This window comes from Anomaloglossus baeobatrachus, chromosome 2 (genome assembly GCF_048569485.1).
Source record: "Anomaloglossus baeobatrachus isolate aAnoBae1 chromosome 2, aAnoBae1.hap1, whole genome shotgun sequence".
Taxonomy (NCBI): Eukaryota; Metazoa; Chordata; class Amphibia; order Anura; family Aromobatidae; genus Anomaloglossus; species Anomaloglossus baeobatrachus.
Window position 1 is genome coordinate 362,166,404 of NC_134354.1, and position 24,340 is coordinate 362,190,743.

Here is a 24,340-nt window from a genome sequence, read left to right on the forward strand (position 1 = left end):
CTCGGCCTGGCCCCGCCCCCCCACAGATTGGCCGCTCACCTCGGCCTGGCCCCGCCCCCCGCATGGATTAGCCGCTCGCCCCGGCCCTCCGCATGCATCGCCCGCTCCAGCGTACACCGGCTCCCGGTACACATGTGCAGGGAGCCGGCATACGCTGACGGCTCGCCCGCTCGCCCCCGCCACACGTTGGCACACTCGGCCCCGCTCCCGGCGGACATAACCTTGTGATGCTGGGATCGTGACGGAGCCGGTGTACGCTGGTAACCATGATACACATCGCGTAACTATAGGAAGCGCTTCCCTTAGTTACCCAATGTGTATCATGGTTACCAGCGTACACCGGCTCCCGGTACACATGTGCAGAGAGCCGGCATATGCTGACGCCTCACCCGCTCAGCCCCGCCCCCGGCACACGTTGCCACGCTTGGACCCGTTTTCGGCGGCCCCAGCATGGGGGATGGAGCACGATGGGGGGTGTGCAGCATGGAGGATGGAGCACGATAGGGGGTGTGCAGCATGGGAGATGTAGCACGATGGGGAATGCGCAGCATGGGGGATGGAGCACAATGGGGGGTGCGCAGCATGGAGGATGGAGCACAATGGGGGATGTGCAGCATGGAAGATGGAGCACGATAGGGGGTGCGCAGCATGGGGGATGGAGCATGATGGGGTGTGCGCAGCATGTCGGATGGAGCATGATGGGGGTGCGCAGCATGTCGGATGGAGCACGATGGGGGGTGCGCAGCATGGGGGATGGAGCATGATAGGGGGTGTGCAGCATGGGAGTTGGAGTACAATAGGGGGTGCGCAGCATGGGAGATGAAGCACTATGGGGGGTGCGCAGCATGGGGGATGGAGCACGATGAGGGGTGAACAGCATGGGGGATGGAGCACGATGAGGGGTGCACAGCATGGGGGATAGAGCACGATGTGGGGTGCGCAGCATGGGGGATGGAGCACGATGGGGGGTGCGCAGCATGGGGGATGGAGCTCAATGGGGGTGCACAGCATGGAGGATGGAGCACAACAGGGGGGGTGCAGCATGGGGGATGGAGCACGATGGGGGGTGCGCAGCATGGGGGAAGGAGCACGATGGGGGGTGCGCAGCATGGGGGATGGAGACGATGGGGGGTGCGCAGTATGGGGGATGGAGTACAATAGGGGGTGCGCAGCATGGGGGATGGAGCACGATGGGGGGTGCGCAGCATGGAGGATGGAGCACGATGGGGGGTGCGCAACATGGGGGATGGAACACGATGGGAGGTGCGCAGCATGGGGGATGGAGCACAATGAGGGGTGCGCAGCATGGGGGATGAAACACGATGGGGGGTGCGCAGCATGGGGGATGGAGCACGATAGGGGGTGCGCAGCATGGGGGATGGAGCATGATGGGGGGTGCGCAGCATGGGGGATGGAGCACGATGGGGGGTGCGCAGCATGGGGGATGAATCACGATGGGGGGTGCGCAGCATGGGGGATGGAGCACGATGGGGGGTGCGCAGCATAGGGGATGGAACACGATGGGAGGTGCGCAGCATGGGGGATGGAGCATGATGGGGGGTGCGCAGCATGGGGGATGAAGCACAATGGGGGGTGCGCAGCATGGGGGATGGAGCACGATGGGGGGTGCAGCATGGGGATGGAACACGATGGGGGGTGCACACCTCTCCCCAAAACACACACACACCGCCACACGCGCACCGCACAACACACCACACACACACTGGGAACCACAAACACCGCCCTACACAGACACCTACACACACACAGACAACGCCGCACACACACACACAACACCCAACACACAAACACCGCGGCATACATAAATATACGCACATACCGCGCAACACACACTGCACAAAACATACCTCCCCCCAAAACACACACACGCACTCCACACCCACACAAACCGCGCAACACACACAGCACCACACACACAGAACGCTGCAGACACACAGTGCTCCACAAACAATGCAACACACACAACGCATTACACATACAACACCACTCTCACACACCCCCACACCCAGACAACTCCCAGAACCATTTACAGCGCCCTACACAAACACTTGGTAACTACACACAACAACATGTATATATATATATATATATATATATATATATATATATAACAAAAATCATACATTAACTACACAATATGTAAATTCTAGAATACCCGATGCGTTAGAATCGGGCCACCTTCTAGTAAGCCAATAAATGAATAGTGAACTTAGGCTGGCACAACAATGATTATCTACACCGAGTCGGGATATTTCTTTATGTAATATGTACACCCCCTATGGGGGTAATAAATCTTTCTTTAAGCAACTAAAAATTACATTACTTCTAGACCCCACATCTAACATGATAATAAGAAGAGATTTTAATTGTGTTGCTTCTGTCCCTGAGGATAGGAAAGCCATGTCTGTCCATCCTCATTTGATCATGGCACATGACAAGGTCCTTTTCCCTCTATTATGCTTGCTTGGTCTGACCAATTCTGGAGATTTCTTCATACAAGTCATAGGGAATATTTGCATTACTCGCACGCTAATAAATCATTGTCTTGTATTGACTACTTGCTAATGTCCCTGTTTATATTTCCCAAACTAATATGTACTAATATAGACAATAATGCCATCTTGGTCAGTCCCCAATACTAATGGAATTAGCACACTCCCATTCTAAAGGCTCGGATTTCCTTTGGAAATTTCCTAATAATTTCTGTATAGATGATTTATTCAGATTGTCCCTTAATCAATCATGTAAGACATGTATAACTGATAACTAAATACACTAGGATAATCCCTCCTTATTGTGGGAAACAGCTAAAGCAGTTTGAGTGGGAAAATTATGGCATGAATTAACAAGTCGGCCTTTTAATACATCATTCCAGAATACTGTATATAAGAGCCAAGGTCACTCTGTACAATGTAAAAAACACCTTTATTATACTCAGTTGAAGTGTTGCGGTCCTATGGGTGTCACAGCTCGCGGTCTGGTGTCTCCCTGCTGCGATTGCTGTCCTTCTTCCTAGCCCCATATGGATGAAGCATTCTACATCATTCATACAGGATAGTGTGGTGCCTCTGAGGCTTCCATCGCCACAGAGGTGCTGCACCTCATCCAGAGGTGTGGTATCCCATCCCAGGTAAGAATGGGGTCATCTACCGGTTCACAGACAAAACCTGCACACACCGATTGGTAGGTCACTCACCGGGTCAGGGTTTAAGGCAGGCACTCCATTAATGCTGAGAGTAGCGACCAGTATACCTGGTTATGCGTCCTTAAGTCCCATTCACTGGTCCATGAGGGGGTGGAGCCTACCAGGGAAGGGTCTGGGAGGAGTCAGAGAGTAGAAAGGGGAACCAGTAAGTTCAAGTTTAGGCAGTCAGAGAGAGGAGTGAGGATGTGGGCTGTCAGGAGAGGACAGCGGTCAGAAAGACAGAGACAGAAGGAGGTTCCTGGTGGAGATCCTGGCGTCTTGCTAGGTCCAGGTGACACCGATAGAAGAGATTCCAGGGTGCCATGGAAGTACGAACGTCCCATGGCCCTGTTCCACTAGAATACCGGGTGGAGGGATCCGGCTGCAATACAGGGACGGTCTTTAGACTGAAAGAAGAAAGACATTACTTTTAGTGAAACCGAAGGCCTGGGAGATCATTGCAGGCGCCCAAGGCCACAACTTGCCACAGACCACCTGCAAAGGGAAGCAAGATACAACTTAGGTCAGCCACCTTTTGGACAGGCCCTGTGGTGGAGGCGCAGGACAGCCAAGTGCAGTGTTGCGCTAGTGAGAAAGCCAGACAGGACACTTTGAGGGGTGCACCGGTACTGACCCTTGAACTATCCGGGATTGGCGGAGATCCCTGACAGCGGATCCTGGCATTCCGTGGGTAACCGGTCAGCTGCAGCATTGAAACTGAACAGTGAGTAAATATCTTGACTGCAAGCCCTGTGTCATCTGCTTTATCCTGCACCACATGAACAAACACCATAGACTTTACCAATCACCAAAGGTTGCCCCGGGGTACACGCTCTACCTGTAGAGAGCAAAAAACACCTCAGCTGCCATAACATCAGCCCCAGAGGTCTCTTCCAGCAGCTGCAGCTCCATAGCTGCAAATTACCACAGGTGGCATCACGAATCTTATATAAACTCTATTACCATCTCCCCCATACCGCCATTTTAATTGACTCCATCAGGGTCACGGAATCAGGCCCAACCACCACTGACTATCCCGGACTAGTCCGGCCCGACACAGAGTCACCTAAGGCGCTGGGGAGGGCGAGTCAATGGCATTGCGGTCCTGCACAGCTGCATTTTAATCTGCCCTGCTGAGGGTAGATCAAAGTATTGTAATGCGCATGCGTGAGCGGTCTTTCACCTTTCCTCATTTCCTCAAGCTTATAAGGAAAAATCCTGGTGACAGGTTCCCTTTAAATTAAAAAACACAAGTGGGGACATTCATGCAAACCCTTAGATAATTAATAACATCCTGTTTTCATTTTATAGTGAACTTTATAAAGACCAAAAAAAGAAACCACACCTTCTACCACCAATCTGTTAGATAAGATCAACATGTCCATTTTCTCTGAAGAACAAAAAACCCTGTTAAATACGCCCCTATCTCAGGAAGGATTTATTAAAGGCTGATAAGCAACCCTTAATATTAGAAAGGTAATTTTAGTATTAGATAAAACTGGTCTAAAGATTAAATAATGATAAAGAGGCTCCAGCTATATTAAATATTGATGCCGAAAAAGCCTTTGACAATATTAAATGGGATTGGTTATATACAGTGCTGTCTAACATGAAGTTATCAAATTATCAGTTAACTATGCAATTAATATGCCTCCCCAGGACTGAAGTTTATACCCCAGGGTTCTTGTCAAAGCCATTTCCCTTGGAAAAAGGAACATGACAAGGCTGTTTACTATCTCCCCTTCTTTTTAACCTAGCAATAGAACCATTAGTCCCTATTTTAATGAGTCCAAGTACTTTTACAGGTATTAAGATCAATAAGAAAAAAATATAAACAGCTTTCTTTGCTGATATCATTCTGTTTTTAGCTAACCCTAAATCCCACCAACCAATAGTTATTGGCCTCCTAAATGACTTTGGCTTGTACTCTGAATTTAAAACTAATGTTCATAAACGTGAGATACCTTAACTGAAGGAGAAAAAACTCTCCTCCAAAATACCCCTCTCGGGGGTTTAGCCCTTGTGCAGTCATACATAACTTACTTGAGGAAATATCCCAGAATCAGTTTGCCTAAACTCATGGCCTGTAAGGATAATGGTGGTACAAACCTTCTTAGCACTAGAAATCATAATTGAGCTTGTCTTTCATGTTATAGTAGATTGAATCCACAATAGACATACTTGTCATTGTGTGTGACATAAGCTTTAAGACTCTCAATTCTGTCCAACTTGAGGGATGTAACTTTTGAATCTAAATAAAATGACCTTCATCCTATCCTACATTACTCAATGGGTGCCCCTCTATTTTATGATGAAACTTAATCTACTGGGAGTACATCCTGATACTTAATATAAATAATGGATGCTACAAATCAACAATGTTGATATCCCCTCCAAAATTTGAATGGGTTTGTATGCTTTCTGGAAAAATGTCATCAATGAATCCTTGAGGGAAATTCAGTTTAACCCCTTCAGCCCCCGGCAATTTTCAGTTTTTTGTTTTTTCTTTCAAGAGGCATAACTTTTTTTTCTATCAAGATAGCCATATGATCAATTTTTTTTTGTTGGGTGAGTTGTACTTTTGAATGACATCATTGATTCTGCCCCACATTGTATTGGAAAAGGGTAAAAAAAAATTCAAGTGTGGTGAAATTGCAAAAAAATGCAATTGCACAATTGTTTTTGGGGTTTTTAAATTACCATGTTCACTATATGGTAAAACTGACCTGACATTATGATTTCCCAGTTCAATATGAGTTTGTTTATACCAAACATGTATAGTTTTACTTTTATCTAAGTGGTGGAAAAAAAATCAGAAGTTTGACCCGAAAAAATTGTGCTTCTGTCACCATTTTCTGAGACCTGTACAGTTCTCAATTTTTGGAATCTGGGTCTTAGTGATGGCTTATTTTTTGTGTCTTGAGCTGACTTTATTAATCATACCCTTTTGGGTAGGTGCAATGTTTTGATTGCCTGTTGTGGCGACCAAAAAACGTAATTCTGGAGTTTTGATTTTGTTATCACTACGCCCTTTACCAATCTGATTATTTGATTTTATATTTTGATAGATCAGGTATTTCTGAATGCGGTGATGTCAAATAAGTGGGTTGGGGTTTCTTTTTGCTTTTTTTTGTTTTTCAATGGGTCAAAAGAGGAGTGATACAAACTTTGTTTTTTAATTTTTCATATTTTTTTTACATTTTTTAATTGATTTTACTAGTCCACTCGGGGGGGGGGGGCTTTAGGACTTTCACTTTCCAATTGCTTCTGTTGATCAGAGCGGTGATTCAGCATCCTTCTGAACAGCATAAATGCTGATCTCATGTGAATGCCAGTGCTCTGCCATCATTCACAAGAAGTGAGTCATGACAGCGGTCATTAGTTGACCCCACGCTTTCATGACAACCCATTGGTGCCCCATGATCACATCACGTAGCCATTGATTGGTGGGATTGCGCAGTTCTTCACCGCAGAGTGTGTTAGATTGCACTGTCACAGCTTGACAATGTGATCTAAGGGGTTAGCAGTCACAAGTTGATCTCTGATCCACCTGCGCCTGTTAGCTGCACATGTCAGCTGCTCTGATCAGCCAAGATGTGTGGGGAAAGATGTGGGCTTGTTGTGGGAGCCCACATGAAAGGGAGGTAAGCAACCTAGGAAGTATGTATACGTCCTAGGTCAATATGGGATTAAACTTATGCATGGGGCTATTTACATTTTCAATTGTCCCAAAATGGTCCCAACAGTTGATAGCTTAACTGTGTGTTCCAAATGCCAACTACTCAACACTGATCTTTACCATGGTCTATGGCTTTGACCTGATCCTGCCTCTTTCAGGAAATTGGTTTCAGGTTCAACAAGTACACTTGGAGCTCTGTGCATCCCTTGTAACACTTACTATTGGGAATATCCAGATGTCGTCATTAACACTTTAAAAGGCCCTCCAAAACTACTACATGATATTATTATCTAAAAATGAATTCTCAATCACTAGTTAAAACCTTCTTTCCCCTCTTTAGCTCTTTAGCAGAGCTAACAGTTATCCCACTTAAGCATAATATAGAGCTAGAGCAGGGAGATGCCATTACAAGTAAAGAATCACAAGCAGGTAAAATTCCATTAACGTTAAACAGTCTATATTGAAATCCTGCAATACAGAGGAAAATAAGAGAATTATATAACCTATCATATCAACTGCATGGTATATACTGGAAGACCTAAAAAAATAATCTGTGTTAGCTCCACATTGGTAGTAAAGAGGAGAAAGAGTATGACTGAATAAAAAATATTAGAAATCACACTTTTAAGATGGCTTTTATGTTGATTTATTTTATTATTTAATCCTCTATTTATTTCCTCTGGATTTATCCAACTAAAACGTCTGATATCAGTTGATAAGGAAATTCTGAGTAAATATTTTGACAAACATGCTATAGATCAATATCTCTGTTTAATGACAGATTTTTCATCCATTTGAAGACTGCATATAGTATGTTGGAGATGTTGTTGGTAATGTTATTATTATTTAAGAAAAATTTTAATACAAAATATATACATTGAACAAAAACATAAATATAATTATGCTGTCAAATCACCATCTCGATATGCCCCACCTATGAGGTGGATATATCTTGGCAAAGGAGAAGAGCTCACTAATACAGATTTAAACAAGTTTGTAATCAATATTTGAGATAAAAAGGCCTTATGTACATAGAAAAAGTCTTACATCTTTGAGTTCGGCATGAAAAATGGGAGCAAGGACAAAAGTACTGTGTTTATATTTTTGTTCAGTGTATAATAAAATACATTTTATTGGACATAATATGGACATAACGTTTTTATGATTGCATATAAAGTTAGTGTTACAAGAATATCAAAGGGTGAAGACTCAAGTATGTAAGGACCGTCAGCCTGCTGGACATAGATGAAATATCATGTATATACTGACCGAGTGTGGTTCTTCTTATTTTGAAACACAGCCAAGATAAGCACATGGCTGGAGACTACAGCCTTTAGCCGTATGCTTTATGTGTGCTGGATATCATCATACGAGGAACCCTACATCAATTTTTTTGTTTATTGGTTGCAGTCAAATACGCTGTGAAACAGCCTGGGGGCACTGTCTAAATAAAACCATTCAGAGATGCTAGGATTACCAGTGGGGAAACAGTGCATATGCATGAAGCACAATGAGCATCCCTGGAAGTAGCGTGAGTGGCCTGGAAGCAGTGTACAGCCACGCAGAGACCGGTAAGAAAAAAGCGCTCTAATCTCTTCTATCCTTTCTACCACCATTTTTAAGTGCCTGATTCAGGTCCCCATATATTCATATGGGAACCTGCATCCTGCCAGATATCCAGGACCATTTCCAGCCCAAACTTTTTTTTTACCCAGACTGGACCCGCCAGTCATGGGTATCTGCGAGTCCGCTTATCACTAATCATAAGAGCTTGCACACTACAAGACAGACATAAGAGAGGGACAAGGAAAATTACATGCAAACTGTGCTTTAGTGGGAACTGCTGATCTGTGATGTCCCAGGTAATGACCACCACTGAGCAGGGCAGGGGTCTCCAATCTTTGGCTCATGGGCCTTTGATGTGTGGCTTGCGGCTGTCTTCAAGCTCGGTAGATTAGCTCCAGGTCTAGCAAATAGCTGTGGAAAGCAGGTTTCAACATGGGGACTTTTGTGAGTAGTCCCACACAGAAGTGTAGATTTGAATGGGGTAGAGTTGGAACCCCTGGATTTCGGTAAATTGCCTCGGTGTGATTTATGTGGAAAACATTTGGCTGTCATTGTACTAATAAGGTGAACTTTGAAAGCCACTACTGTCATGGGTGAGGGAGCTAGATGTCGCTCGTGAGCCTCTCTCAGAGCTGAATGTGGCTATCAAGGTCAAAAAGGTTGCGGACCACTGGTGCAAGGTATAATAATATGTAAGATATCATAGCTGCAGGGCATTATGGGGAGGTCTGTGCAGCAATGCAAAATGGCATTTGTCTGCTCTCTGATTATTCAGCAGTGTGGGAAATTTATTTTCTTTTTATTGTAAACCCCTAATCAAATCTTAAAATGTTCGAATTTGCATGAAGCCACACATTTCAGGACATTCAACTCGATCCTCTTTGATCCTCTCATCTCTATACATGACATATTACACCAAAGAGTATATTTAAATTGATTACTTCATAACATCACCAATAGAAAATCAGCCAAAGTCACACAACAAGGTCAGTATGGCTTTAGTCCATGATTTAGCATCTTAATTTATATAGTTCAATATGGATATTGCCTTTCAGAAAGGAAGAGTACTTGAACTGTAGTGACTTTTACTGGAAGTAGCAATCCTAAAAATCAATATCGATCTTTTAACTAGTCTTGACATATGACTTAGGATATAAACCAAACCAAAATCTCAATTTGCAGACATGATGTTTAGGGGGATAGCCCCTCATCAGTGCAAAGCATGACATGTAATTTGGCTATATGAGACGCTTCTTCCTGGGGTAGTTCAAAATATCCTACCATATTTACTGTGATAAATTTCTCAGAAAATAATAATTTGAGATACCAAGATTATGAACTGCTTAAAAAGGTTGCTTGTTTTTTAAAACACCTTTTAAGACACCGTTATGGAGTCCTGAATTAATATTAGGATGTTCTTTGCTCGGGGTTTTAATTTTTGTTCAAAAGTGAAGATTAGAGTCAAAGAGTTTTTATTTACAAAGGTAGCAGACCTGTCTTGTCCTGCATTATGCCTAATTACCCCAAAATTTAGTACTTACTTCCAGGTTTCCATACAAATTAAACCTGTTCCCTCAAAGATACGCTTTATAATAAGCATATAGTGAAGGAAACATTCTAGCAAGGACAACGTATACCATACAAGTGGACAATGAAACAGTGATAGAAATCCAAAACTGTAAAGGTGGTGTCACACACAGCGACGACGACAATGACGTCGCTGCTACGTCACCATTTTCTGTGACGTTGCAGCGACGTCCCGTCGCTGTCGCTGTGTGTGACATCCAGCAACGAGCTGGCCCCTGCTGTGAGGTCGTTGCTCGTTGCTGAATGTCCTGCTTCATTTTTTCGTCGTCGCTCTCCCGCTGTGAAGCACACATCGCTGTGTGTGACAGTGAGAGAGCGACGAAATGAAGCGAGCAGGGAGCAGGAGCCGGCGTCTGGCAGCTGCGGAAAGCTGTAACCACTGTAAACATCGGGTAACCAAGGGAAGACCTTTCCCTGGTTACCCGATATTTACCTTCGTTACCAGCGTCCGCCGCTCTTGCTGCTAGTGCCGGCTCCTGCTCTGTGCACATGTAGCTGCAGTACGCATTGGGTAATTAACCCTATGTGTACTGTAGCTAGGAGAGCAAGGAGCCAGCGCTAAGCAGTGTGTGCGGCTCCCTGCTCTCTGCACTGTGACATGTAGCTGCAGTACACATCGGGTTAATTAACCCGATGTGTACTGTAGCTAGGAGAGCAAGGAGCCAGTGCTAAGCAGTGTGCGCTGCTCCCTGCTCTCTGCACATGTAGCGACGTTATGATCGCTGTGTTTGACAGCTAAGCAGCGATCATAACAGCGACTTACAAGGTCGTTGTTACGTCACAGAAAATGGTGACGTAACAGCGATGTCGTTGTCGCTGTCGCTATGTGTGAACCCAGCTTAAGAACTGAGTTGGATAATCAAGAATCACAAGAAAGAGGATAAGATGCTGAAAATTGTAGCTGATCTGTACTGTTATTAAAGAGAACCTGTCAGGTCCAATATGGACCCAGAACCACAAGCAGTTCTGGGTGTATATTGCTAATCAATGCCTAACTGTCCATTTATACACTAGCATAGATAAAGGGATCTTTAGAAAAAGTATTTCTAAAGATCTTTTACCGTATGCTACTGAGTGAAGGCACAAGTCACTTGGGCGTTAGTTCCCCAGCTAGTCACCCCCATTAGCATGTTAGTATGCCCCTGTGGGCCCCTGTGGGCAAGCTAACATGCTAAGGAATGCGCAGCATCAGAGGATGATCTCACTCACCTCGCCGCTGCCATCACATCCAACGGGGGAGATTTCAGCTCAGTGCGCATGACCCCAGAGTTTGGGTCATGTGCACTATGAAGCCGGGTGTACGCGTCCTGGCTTCAAACTGAAGTAGTACGCATGACCCAAACTCTGGGTTCATGCGCACTGAGCTGAAATCTCCCGTTGGATGCAATGGCGGTGGAGAGGTGAGTAAGATCATCCTCTGATGCTCCGTATTCATTAGCATGTTAGCACGCCCACAGGGACATACTAACATGCTAATGGGGCGACTGGCTAGGGAACTAACGCCCTGAGGACTAGTTCCTTCGCTCATTAGCATACGATAAAAGATCTTTAGAAACATTTTTTTCTAAAGATCTCTTTATTTATGCTAGTGTATACAGGGACGGTTAGGCAGGGATTAGCATTATACAGAACTGCTCGTGGTTCTGGGTGCATATTGGACCTGACAGGTTCCCTTTAACGGTGACCATGGACTGTATTATGGCCTCTGTCCTCTAAAAAACATTGGTTCTTTTTGTTGATCCATGAATATTTTTAACAAGAAACTATTCCTAATACCTGTGATTGCATGTTTTGTAACACTTTTTGCATTTTGAAATAATAGCCCTGCTTCATCATTTCTAGTTTTTTTGCTTTTAGTTTTTGGTATTTATTGATGTTTCTTGAATTTTGCTCAAAATAATTATCAGCTTTATTTTTGTATTAAACTTGTATTTAGTATTTTGCAACTTTTCAGCACAAAAAGTAGCACATTCCTCTAAAATGTTGAAAAATTTGAACTAAAATATATACTGTACATAAAATCACTTAAGGGGGGGTTACATTACAACTGAGCATATGCAATTTTTTAAAAATATCAAAATTCATGATTCAGATGAAAACATCTGGAAACCCCCAGTCCACAATGATGAACAAAAAAAGTCAAATTTTTTTTTGGTGGGGGTTTAAATACAAGGACAGAAATATATTAATAACACTCAAGGGATACATATTTTATGTTTTATGCTTTACTTCATATTGATTATTTGGCGTCAGATGTGTTCAGGTTCATTGTTTAGTAATTGGACATATTTTAGATGGATCCCTGTTGCTTTAGTCCATGTGATCTATTATAAATGAGTAAAATTTGTATTTAAAAAACATGTCTATTTTTGTTCAAGTAGAGTATTGATTATTTAAAATCAAAGGTTCGAGTTCTAGAAAATCCAATAACAGTAAGAATAACTGATAACTGAGAACTTTTGTTTGGAATTAGTAAATTCCCTCTCATGTTTCTGGCAGATATCCTCTTTAAGGCATTGGACTTCCTGGAGTTTCAGCTAAATACAAAGGTTAAATGTCATGTTTTATTGATTTAGAAGTGAAAAGCAGTTAATAACACTGTGTTGGTATAAATCACAGTTTGTAAACATTTTTTTTTCTTCACATTTTTCCAGCAAGCTTCAGGTTCAGCAATATTCTTATGTCATCTTGCATTTACAACATGTTTCAGATCCAAACATTGTTTAGAATCAATCTCCTTACTGGCTTTTGGATATTAACTTCCAAATTCATCAATAAATTCAAGATTTCCTTGCTCCAAAATAACATTGTAGTAAAATAGTTTAATTTGTGTTCACGACCAAGAGAATATACAATAGGTAGTTAAGAAATACCAATTTATCGGAGCGTACATGTTAATTGCCAAACATAATCCCACTGCAAGACACTTATGCTGCTGCTTGTGTCTCAAGTCGCTAGGATGGCTCAAAGAGCAAGTACTTGGCACTCAAATAGTTGAATAAACTGGTATTTTATGGAGTAAGCTTGACCAGATAGAGCATAGTTGTTTCAGTCTAACATAGACCTTCAAGTAAAGAGAATGGTTCTGCACTCAGAAGGAGTTGAGGTGCACGTGAAATGGGGTAGCCCAAAAATCACAACTTAATAATTCACTGCACTCTCTAAAGGTTCATGCAATAATAGAATTTATTTGTGGTATATACAAAAAATATTTTTGATAGTGATAAGTGATTTGTCACTGGGGACAAAAAGCGACTTTTTGAAAAAGACCCGGAAGGGTCTTCTCGGTCTTTTTCAAAAAGTCGCTTTTTCAAAAGACCTGGATGGGTCGAAATGTCTCCAGTGACAAGTCACTAATCACTATCAAAAACATTTTTTGTATATACCACAAATAAATTCTACTATTGCATGAACTTTTATAGAGTGCAGTGAATTATTAAGTTGTAACATAGACCTTCATCAGTGTACAGTGTAGATGGTCTGCTCAGCGTGTGAGTGAAAGTAGTGCTGGTGTAGCTCACTGTGTCTACCGCTGTGTGGCAAATGTATCTGGTCAAGCTTGCTCAATAAAATACTAGTTTCTTCAACTATTTGTGTGCCAAATATTTGCTCTTTGCTACATACGGGACTGGATCCTACTTGAGCACATATAGAAGTGCCATGTTTATCCACAACATTGCTAGAATGGCTCAGTTATAAATTCTACGTGATCTAGTACGGTACCAAACCCAATGTAACATATCTAATGTTAGTTTCTTCTAAGACCAGAAGTCATTAGAAAATGGGCTTGACCCCACACAGTTTTGATTCTTGATGGATGCTTCAAATATCATCAGCATTCTCAATCAGTTTTATAGCCATTTTTATCATTTTTTAAGAAGTGACAGTCCATATGGTTTACAGCTTGCTATATGATGGTAAATTTCTGGAAACTGTTGGTCAGAATCTGAGGACAAACTGACATAATTCAATCAGATGTATCATTCCATAATTTATCTCAACATAAATCTAGTTGTGTGATGAATTGTGCCAAACTAGCATGGCAAACATATACATTGAAAAAAATGTCTCAATAGACAACAGCTGTTGACCATCCATCTCACATAGGCTCACCTGTTAAATGTATATGTTTAATTTATACATTTATCAACTGGATGGCTGTTGAGAATCCCTCTACTAAATGTCATCCATCACTGGTCCATTATTCACAGACTCCCATGTATGAAAGAGAGAGGTGTGGGAGAAAGACAGAAACAAATGAGGGGGAGAGGGGAGCACAATAAAGAGGAAACAGAAGATTGAACAGGTAACAGTAAAAATATATTGTGATATATAGTCAATGTCGCTAGATGGATGTCACAATGTGACTGCAGGATAGTGAGGGACAGGGGGCTCCTATATTGTCCCTCATGCTAGGGGACTCTAGGTTATCGCTCACCTCCAGATTCCACCTGAAGGGTGAGATGCCAGAGTCCCATGCCTTACTGTTCTACAGACTAGATATAATCTGTTATATATACTCCCCAACTCAGGAAAGGAAAGGGCAGAGTGTGATAGAAACGCAGATTATGACAGCAAGGTGAAAACCAAACCTCAGAAACATTGCAAACTCATAGGAACAAACAGTTAGAGACTAAGGAGAAAATCAAGAGCAGAAGGCAGCAACAAAAAGACAAGAATTAGCACCACAGCCACTCATAGCAATAATGCACAACAACCACCATCAAGTTTGGATCTCAACACCTAACTAGACCAGTGTAGGTAAGCTCTAACTGGCATTAATGGAATAGTCCAGCCAGCACATATAGGAGGGAAGCGAGTGTGACTCACTATCTCACATCTTGTGATCAAAGAGACTAACAAGCAGCCCAACAGAGATTAACTCTTGCTAGCCTGCCTAAGTCTGTGAGTCAATGCCTGTGTCTCCCTGCGCTGATCACAGACATCAGAGAAGTTACTAAGCAAAGTTCCAGAATCTTTAGTTTTTACAGATCCTGATACGGCAAGGACAGTTGGCGATGCCTGCAAAAATCTACTTGTGACAATGGGTAAGGACTAGGAGTCAGGACTTACCCTTACTGCAATGATTATTCAGAATTCCACAACTTCTTCTTTCCAATATTGAGGAGTGTATGTTTTAAATATCACACCCCTTTGACCTTCCACTTACCAAAACCTTCCAGACTAGCCAATTCTGGCAGCCAGTGTATAAATTAAAAAGTCACAGAAGAGTATTCTGTGCAACATATACTGTATAACATGGAAAACTGTGTGTCATGAGCTTTGAATGCATGCCTGTCTAATTCTCACAGTGAAATTCTATTTGCAAAAATATGTGACTTAATGTCTTATTTGAGTCTGGTCTTGGCAGTCCCAAACCTTTAAAATTCTGTATCTGTGCAGCTAGAAAGTACAGACATGGATTAGGTATAGCTAACCTCCAGTCATATTTGTGATAATGGAGCATCTCTAATTTAACTATACCATGACCCCTATGCCAAATCAAATCATGAAACAAGCTACTAACTTTCCAAAGACATCACTGAGCAATCAAATCAAGGGTATTATGCAGCAAGTATAAAAGGGTGTGGCAATTTATAGCAAATGTCTAATTTTTGCTTGAATTCTTTAAGTATTGATTCTAACATAGACATGAATACATCTATTCCTAAGCATTTTGTGGCAAATTGAGAGTCAAGTATTATTTGCAGTTAAATGTCCTTGATTAGCTATCTATTGGCAACAATTTCCGTTCTTGTCCAAGTGATACTTAACCCCAAATACAGCCTATATACTTTATTTGCGATATAACAGACTTCATGGAATCCTTATGAGAAACAAAAGCTTATAAAGGGCTGTCTTTTCATCTGACACCTCACTTTGAAAGCCCATGATTTCCAAATGTGAGATAATACAAGCAGCCAAAGAGTTGATGGATATTATGAACAGCAGAGAAGACGGGACAACAATACCAAGTAGTCCAATGTAAATGCCTTTGTAAGCATGTTACTTATATGGATACTGGCATTTGACACTGCATACAACAATGTGACTGATCTAATGAAGACAACCCTATTTTTCTAAACACCTCTCATTGAAAACCCACTCTTGAAATGGCTTGATGGCATCCAAGAACATAGAACAGTTTGATCTAAGTGGATGAGTGTCATTACCCTAGAAAGATGAAGAGTGAAGGACTTCGACATTTCCTTAATATCCACCTTAAACAGGAATACTGTACAGTATGAATTAGATATAACCTCAAGATAACCACTATTATGCTTCCGTTCATAGAGTGCTGAAGCTGTCTTCACTCCATCGCATCTTAAAATATCCAGAGAAGTTCTGGTTGCAAGACTTCAACAAACTGTTAATATAGGTATCTAGTAAAACCCATCAATCCCAGGGGCCTTATGCACTGAAGGAAATCCACAGTACTCACTTCCAGTGAAGAAAATCTTCTTTTGTTGCGACATATTAAAATTCACCTCTCAATAGAGGCTGAGGCAAGAGTGGGGGGAGGGGTGGAAAAAGGCAGACAAGTGCAGAATCGGTCAGATGACAAACTGTTTGACAGGACTGCGCTTCTACAGACTTGTAGAAGCGCAGTCGCTTGAAACGGTCTGTTGTCTGAGTGAATCTGCACTTTGTCCACCCCTCCCCCCACTCTTGCCTCAGCCTCCATTAAGAGGTCAATTTTAATATGTCGCAATAAAAGATTTTATTCACTGGAAGTAAGTGCCGTGGATTTTCTTCTGTGCTGAAATACTTTTCTTTTCCCGCACCTGGAGGCATTTTTCGCCGAGCACTACTGGGATTCTGGCTGGTTTTGTGCTGGGTCTCCTGCTTGGGGCCTGCTGTCCACATGTGAATAGTGCCAGTTGAGCATTTGTTTCTTTTTTCGTTATACCAGGGGCCTAACAATGCAGTTGATTGCTGCAATTTCTAAAGTGTGAGCGGGGACTACAAGACTGTTCTGTCCTCCTCTGCCAACAGCGGCAAAGTAATGGACTTAGATAAGATCTAATCTGTCTACTACAACTGCAGTCCCGATTCTAAAAATCAATATAGTATGCAAGGAATGCCATCAGGATGTTTTTCATGTCCATTATCACCGACTTTATCTGAGACTTTATCACTGCCAGCTTAAATGGGCCACTTTTGAGACCTAGCTATCATTTCCATCATGTGTACTCTTCTCTCACCTTCCTCATAACAGAATTTTTTTCATTAAAAATTATTTTATTCTCTGTAATATCCAACACGTGCTCCTGTAGCCTTACGCTTACCTCCTCTTCCATCTCAGATGAACATCTGCGTAACTCTTCACCAATTTGTCTAGTTGTGAATTTCTTTTGATTGATATGTTTAATAAGACTGCCTTGTAACAATTTCTTCATTGCATATTACACTATCCCAAAGCTCTCTGTTCCTTTATTGAGAGAAAAGTGTTCAATAATATGTGTGGAGATAGATGCGTCATTCAACAAAGGAGGCCACAATCAATGGTTAACTTGAATGAAGACTGGTCAAAGAATGTATTTAACAGATATTATATTCCAGTCACTTTTGCAAGTAACAGCTTAATAATTAATAAATGGTCTCCATGGGATATACAGTTATGAGACCTAGAAAAACAAGAGAACATCCTTTTTCTCGGGTCTAATCCTGCACATAACCAATAGAAATACCTTCTTTAACATAAGTCCAAAGTTAATAGGCTGAACATCATCTTTATATTGAATATTGCATAGTTTTTCCGATCTAAGAGTGAACTGTTCGTAGAAACCTTGCAGCTCTAAATAGGGATTTAAGAATGGTTATTGTGTGAGCTACTCCATCCAGCAGGTCCCTGAGTTCCTTTGGCCTTTGCCCTTTACCCTTTACCCTTATGCAGGGATCTAGACTTACAAAACTGTCCCCTAGGTTGCATCCTTCTAGTAGCTGCTGACCAAGGTTAAAATAGCTGGATCAAAATGAGAAACAGCAAAAAGCAGACAAAATCAGAAGGCAAGGACGAGGTTAGGGGGATAAAAATAATCACAATAAGGAGGACAAAATAAAACAAAGAGTAAAAATGTGTATCAAATAAGCCAGATCAGGTACCAGGTATCAAAGGGGAAACAAACTAAGGTCAGTTTACAGTTACAATTGGTAACTGCCCCATAGGCCATGGCAAGGTAATAATTACTCCGGCTGAGCTGTTGGAAAGTATTCTTAGGTCCTAATCACACCAGCATCCCTTGATAGACTGTGCTCCATCCAGAGCTATTAGCGATGTTTCCTCCATCCCTAGCGCTGTCACTTGAGACACAAAAGTAGAGATGTGGGGCATAAATGGAAATTAGAATACATTTGACTTCATGTATTTTACCATGTAAACAGTCATAACTACTTTCAGCATCAACTTTTGATAGTTCTATTTTTCTTGCCTGATTCCAGTGAAATAGGATCTTCACACATGTTGAGCACCCCTTTGCGAAGTTTGATACAAGCATTGAACTCTTAGTATTGTCAATGTAGTATTATATTCCTTGTAAGGTACTTTACTTACAAAATATGGCAGTAGCATGCAGCGGGATATACAGTATGTACAGTCAAGATCAAAAGTTTAGTCTGACAAGTTTGGTTTTTCACAAAGCTGGACAGTAACCTGGACAATGATCAACAAACTATAAGCTAAAAATTCCTTCAGTCTTGAATATGAAGATGATTTTCAATGACAGCAAAATGCAAAGTTCAGTTATGATGCTGATTAATGAGCATGAGACAATCCTACACTCTAAGATTACTTCATTTACTAGATATTTTCCTCATAGCCATAACAGAATAATAATACATGGGCTTATAACAGTGATTTGATTTTTAGACAAAACAGCAGTCCAAATCTCTATGGACCCAAAAAGCTAAATTGCAAATTCAGAACAAGAGATGAACATCTGTTATGGGCCATTATTGAAGAACCACTGCAACTTTGCTTTATTGCAGAACCAGAGTGGTGCTACTAACATAAGGTCTCTGCGCATAGTATCATACTTACTGTCTTCAGCTCTTCCCAGCGTCGCTCCGATCCCGAGCTGCCATCCTGTGATTGTAACTTCTGACTGACAAGAAGTCAGAGGTAATAGTCACAAGCTCTCATTGCAAGTCTACAAGAGCCTTGTTCACATTGAGTTGTGACTTTTGGATCGCCCAGAAACCACAGGAATTATCCAGGAGGTCAAAAACTATTGGAGACTGTACGGAATGGTGAAACAAGCAGCTGTTAAGTATGAGACTAAGTTCAGGGAACTTAGATTAGTAGCAACACTTCACCGGTAAAATATGACAAAAAAAATGCTGGAGTGGTGCTTTAACCGCTTGACAACCAAGAACTTACTGATACATTCTATTTTTTTGCATTCTTCCCGACCAAAGATGTACCACTGCATCCTAACAATTGTGGGGGCACAGGACGCTGTACCCCTGTGATAGCTGCTGTGGACTCTGATTACCCTACAGCTGAGCCCCGGCCCTCAGCCAGAGATGGCCTCTATGCCGTCCCTGGCTGTTTAACCCCTGCAATGCCACAATCGATATTGATCATAGAACGTATTGGATTGGGAGAGGGATTGCACTCTCTCTCCCCTCCGATCAGGACACATGCAATGTAATAAAGAGGGCCAGATCATTGTTATGGTTACCCGAGGTCAAGATGACAACCATCAAACTATTTTGTGAAAATGTGTGGTCCAAAAATCAAACGGTGCTCCTTCCCACCCGAGCCCTCTGGTGTGGCCAAACAGTACTTTACAGTCAAATGTGGGGTTTTGCTATGTTGAGCAGAAATTATGTAACACATTATGAGGCCTTTTTTTTAACCTATTCCCGTTGTGAAAATAGAAAATCTGGGGTTAAAACAACATTTTAGTAATAAAAAATGTATTACTTTTTGTTCACAGCTGAATCAGGTAAAGTTTTGTGAAACACCTGTAGTGTCAATATGCTCACTGCACCGCTGGATGAATTTATTGATGAGTTTACTTTGTATAATGCTTCACTAGTGGAGGGTTTCTGCTGTTCTAGCACCTCATGGGCTCTGCTGATCTGACATGGCATCAGCAAACCATTCCAACTAAATCTGAACTCCAAAATGGCACTCCTTCCCTGTTTCACTTTGTATTATGCCTCAAAAGTAGTTTTTGACCACATATGGGTTTTGTCATACTTAGGAGAAATTGCATAACAAATTATATGGTGCATTATGTCATGTGACCCTTTTGAAAATGAATGCTTTGGTGCTAATACAACATTTTGTTGTAAAAATTAATTTTTCATTTTCACGGTTCAACGTTATAAAAGTCTGTGAAGCATCCTGGGGATTCAGGTTGCTCAACAAGCATCAAGTTAAATTCCATGACAGGTCTAATTTCCAAAATTGGATCACTTGTTGGGGAGCTCCATTGTTTAGGCACATCAGGGGCTCTCTAAATGCCCTGCCATGCTCCCAAACAGTTGACTTCCACCACATGAGGCATCAGTGTACTCAGAAGAAATTGCACAATAAACTGTATAGTGCATTTTCTCCTGTTACTCTTGTGTTGTGAGAAAAAGCTATCTGGTTGAAGTAACAATTTTGTGGTAAAAATTTATTTTTTATTTTGCATGGTTGAAAGATGCAAATTTCTATGAAGCACCTGAAGGTTCAAGATGATCAACAAACATATTGTCATGTCACCACCGGAGTCCGCTCCTGCGACTTCTGTTCCGGTCGCCAGGCTCTGTTTATCCACTAGGCTGGGTTTCCCTGGAACTTGCAGTACCATTGGCTGACTGTAGGTGGCGTGTGTCTTCCAGCTGAAGTTGCCATCATTCACCTGCAGCCAATGGGAAGACACCACACCCTTCTTATTCCCCCTCCTGTCATGTGACCACTGCCAGAGATAGTTTTGTACTCCTGGCTCCTGTGCGATTTGTATTTTGATTCCTGTGCGCTGACCTTGCTTGTGTTCTGACTACCCTTCTGCCTGTCGTTTTTGTACCTCGCTGCCCAATCCGGATTTGACCTCTGCTTCGTTTGCTAATTATGTCCTTGCCTGCCGATTCTGTCCCTGTTTTGCAATTCCTGGTTTGACCCTGCCTGACGATTACTCTCAGGACTGCAGCCTTCTACAGGTAGTGATCTCCAGGGCCCCGTGTAATTCCAAATCCCTGTATAGGGGTTAAAGGGTTTCAGGGTTCTGGGGGTCCTGCTTGGTGAGTGGCTTCCCTCTAGCCTGTCCATTACAGCCTGTCTTAGTCTGGGGATCCAGGAAGGTGTTACACATATAGATAAATTCCTTGAGGAATCTAATTTTAAAAACTTAGTTTCTTGTAGGGGTGCTCCATTGATTTGGCACCTCAGGTGCTTTCCAAACATGGTGTCTGTTAATTATTCCAGCTAATTTTGCGTTTAAAATTTCAAATGGTGCTGCTTCTTTTTGGAGCCCTGCTGTGCGTCTAAACAGTAGATTTACACCACATGTGAGGTATCATCATACTCAAAAAAAAATTGCACAATAAATTTTATGGTGCATTTTCTCCTGATACTGTTGTGAAAATGCAAAACTTTATGTCTAATGTAACATTTTTGTGGGGAAAAAGTATTATTTGCTTCCACATTGTTTTAGTTCCTGTCAAGCACTTAAAAGGGTTAAACTCATTGATTACGGTTTTGAGCTGTTTCAGAGGTGCAGTTTTTAGAATGGTGTCACTTTTGGGTATTTTCTGTCACTTAGGTCCCCCAAAGACACTTCAAATGTGATGCGGTCCCTAAAAAAATGATTTTGTAAATTTTGTTGGAAAAATTAGAAATTACTGATAAGCTTTGATCTCTTCGAACTACCTAACCCCAAAAAATGATGATTCAAAGATGGCACTGATGTAAAGCAGACATGTGGGAAATGTTACTTATTAACTATTTTGTGTGACCTAACTTTCTGGTTTAAGGGCGTAAAAAATTCAATGTTTCAAAATTGCAAAATTTTCAAAATTTCAGTCAAATCTCCGATATTTTAAAAAATAAATGCAAAAAATATTGGCATACCGTATATTTACAACTATTATGAAGTACAATATGTTACAAACAGTCTCAAAATCACTGAGATCCATTGAAGTGTTTCAAAGTTATAACCTTTCAAAGTGACACTGGACAGAATTGCAAAAAATGGCCTGAACATTAGGGTGAAAATGGGCTCGGGAGTAAAGGGGTTAAATATTTATTTGTACTTACACTTATAAGTAGAGTTGAGAGATGTTTGAAATTGGCGAAACATTCGACTCGAATTCGAGTGATTTTGGGCGACGTTCGAGTCATTCAACAAACTCGAACGATTTGCTTCAAGTTCAGCAGTTCGAGTTATCTTCGATAACGGTTCGGTCACCAAAAGCGTGGCTTTTCGCAGTAAGGCTATGTGCGTCCTGCATCTCCAGCACAATCCCTCTCTCTTTCCTACTCACCAATCACGGGTGCGGCACTGCATGGCTGTCACAAAGCTCCGGCGGCTTTTCTTCTTTTGAAAATGGCTGCCGCTTCATTATTCAATCAAGTATTCCCTGCCTTCCCCGCCCACCGGCGCTCATGATTGGTTGCAGTCAGACATGCCCCCACGATGAGTGACAACTGTCTCACTGCAACCAATCACAGCCGCCGGCGGGCGGGTCTATATCGTGCAGTAAAATAAATAAATAACTTAAAAAAAAACATCAAAATTGGGATGCACCGCAGTTTTTTTACCAGCCAGGATAAAGCCACATGGCTGGAGGCTGGTATTGTCAGGATGGGGAGCACCACGTTATGAGGAGCCCACCATCCTAACAATATCAGATGCGGCAATTCCGGGCGGCTGCTGGCTATTAGATGTGACAGTCCCGGGACTCTACCTATCTAATCCCGAATTGCCCTGGTGCGGTGGCAATCAGGGTAATAAGGGGTTAATTATGACAGGCGTCTCCCTGAGATACCTTCCATGATTAACGTGTAAGTGAAAGTAAATGAACACACACACCAAAAAATCCTTTATTTGGAATATAAAACAAAAAAACACCCTTTTTCACCATTTTCTTAAAATCGCCAAATACCCCTACAGGTCCGACGTAATCCACAGAGGTCCCACGACGCATCCAGCTCTACTACAAGAAGCTGACAGGAGCACCGTAGAACACTAGCGCTCTTTGTCAGATCCCCGGAGCAATGAAGTGAGCCGCGCTGTCAGCGGGGAGGTCACTGAGGTAATGCCTGCGTGTGCGGTGATGATGGGGGTTGTAGTGCCTGCATGTGTGCGAGGATGAGTGCGGTACTGCCGGTGTTTGCCTGCTCATCCGCCCATCCATCCGCCCATCCAACCATCCATCCATCCGCCCATCCAACCATCCATCCATCCGCCCATCCATCCATCCATCCGCCCATCCATCCATTTGCCCATCCATCCGTCCGCCCATCCGTCCGCCCATCCGTCCGCCCATCCATCCGCCAATCCCTCCATCCGCCCATCCATCCATCCGCCAATCCCTCCATCCACCCATCCATCCATCCGCCCATCCATCCATCCAGTCCATGGGAAAAGAGATGGAAGGCACTCATCAAATATTCGGTAAAAAAAGCTGTTTAATTCGACCATCAAGTTAGGGGGAAAGGCGAGGCCTTTCATTGGAATGAGCACCGTGGCTAGAATGCAAGGAAATTTACAAGCCATATAATGGCGTGTATAACCCTGAAATAGGAAGATTGAAATTCTAGCTCGCTGAATGGTGCCAGTGTTTCCTCCTTTCACCATCGATCTATCCATCCTTGCAGCTGAACAATCTGCTGCTGGATTCTCTACTGCAGTATAGAGGTCAGGATTACCAAATCTTCATATGCTTTTCATTAGAGGCAGTGGCTCAATGGAAAGAGCTACTGCCTAAGGAGAGTTAGTTCACGAGTTTGAGTCCCGACCGTCCCGGTAAAGAACTTAATTTATTTTAAATTATTATTATTATTTATTTATAACTATAATTTAATTTAATTATGCAGGGGAGGAGCTGGACATCAGCTGTGAGCCGTGGGACACACTTCTAAAATTGGAGCAATTCACGGAATGAAGCTGCATTGCTCTCTCTTCTCTCTCCTCTCTCTTCTCTCTCTCCTCTATTCTCTCTCTCCTCTCTCTCTTCTCTCTCTTCTCTCTCTCTGCTACCTCTCTCTCTCCCCCTTCTCTCTCTCTTCTCTCCTCTTCTCTCTATAAAAGCCGTTTATACAATCAGCTGCTGTGTCATGTGATTCAGGCCCTTGAACCTGACACATC

The 24,340-nt window shown here is 42.4% G+C and overlaps 1 protein-coding gene across 2 annotated transcripts in view; it reads left to right on the forward strand.

Annotated features, from left to right (window-relative positions):
* The window catches only part of HTR1D (5-hydroxytryptamine receptor 1D), a 98,364-nt gene that overhangs the window by 17,252 nt on the left and 56,772 nt on the right, over nt 1-24,340 (forward strand). The window contains exon 2 of one of the 2 annotated variants that reach the window (XM_075334022.1): nt 8,295-8,455. The exons of the other annotated variant lie outside the window; for it this stretch is intronic. The gene's annotated coding sequence lies outside the window, so the exon portion shown is untranslated. The remainder of the gene's footprint in view (nt 1-8,294; nt 8,456-24,340) is intronic. 2 annotated transcript variants of the gene reach the window in all.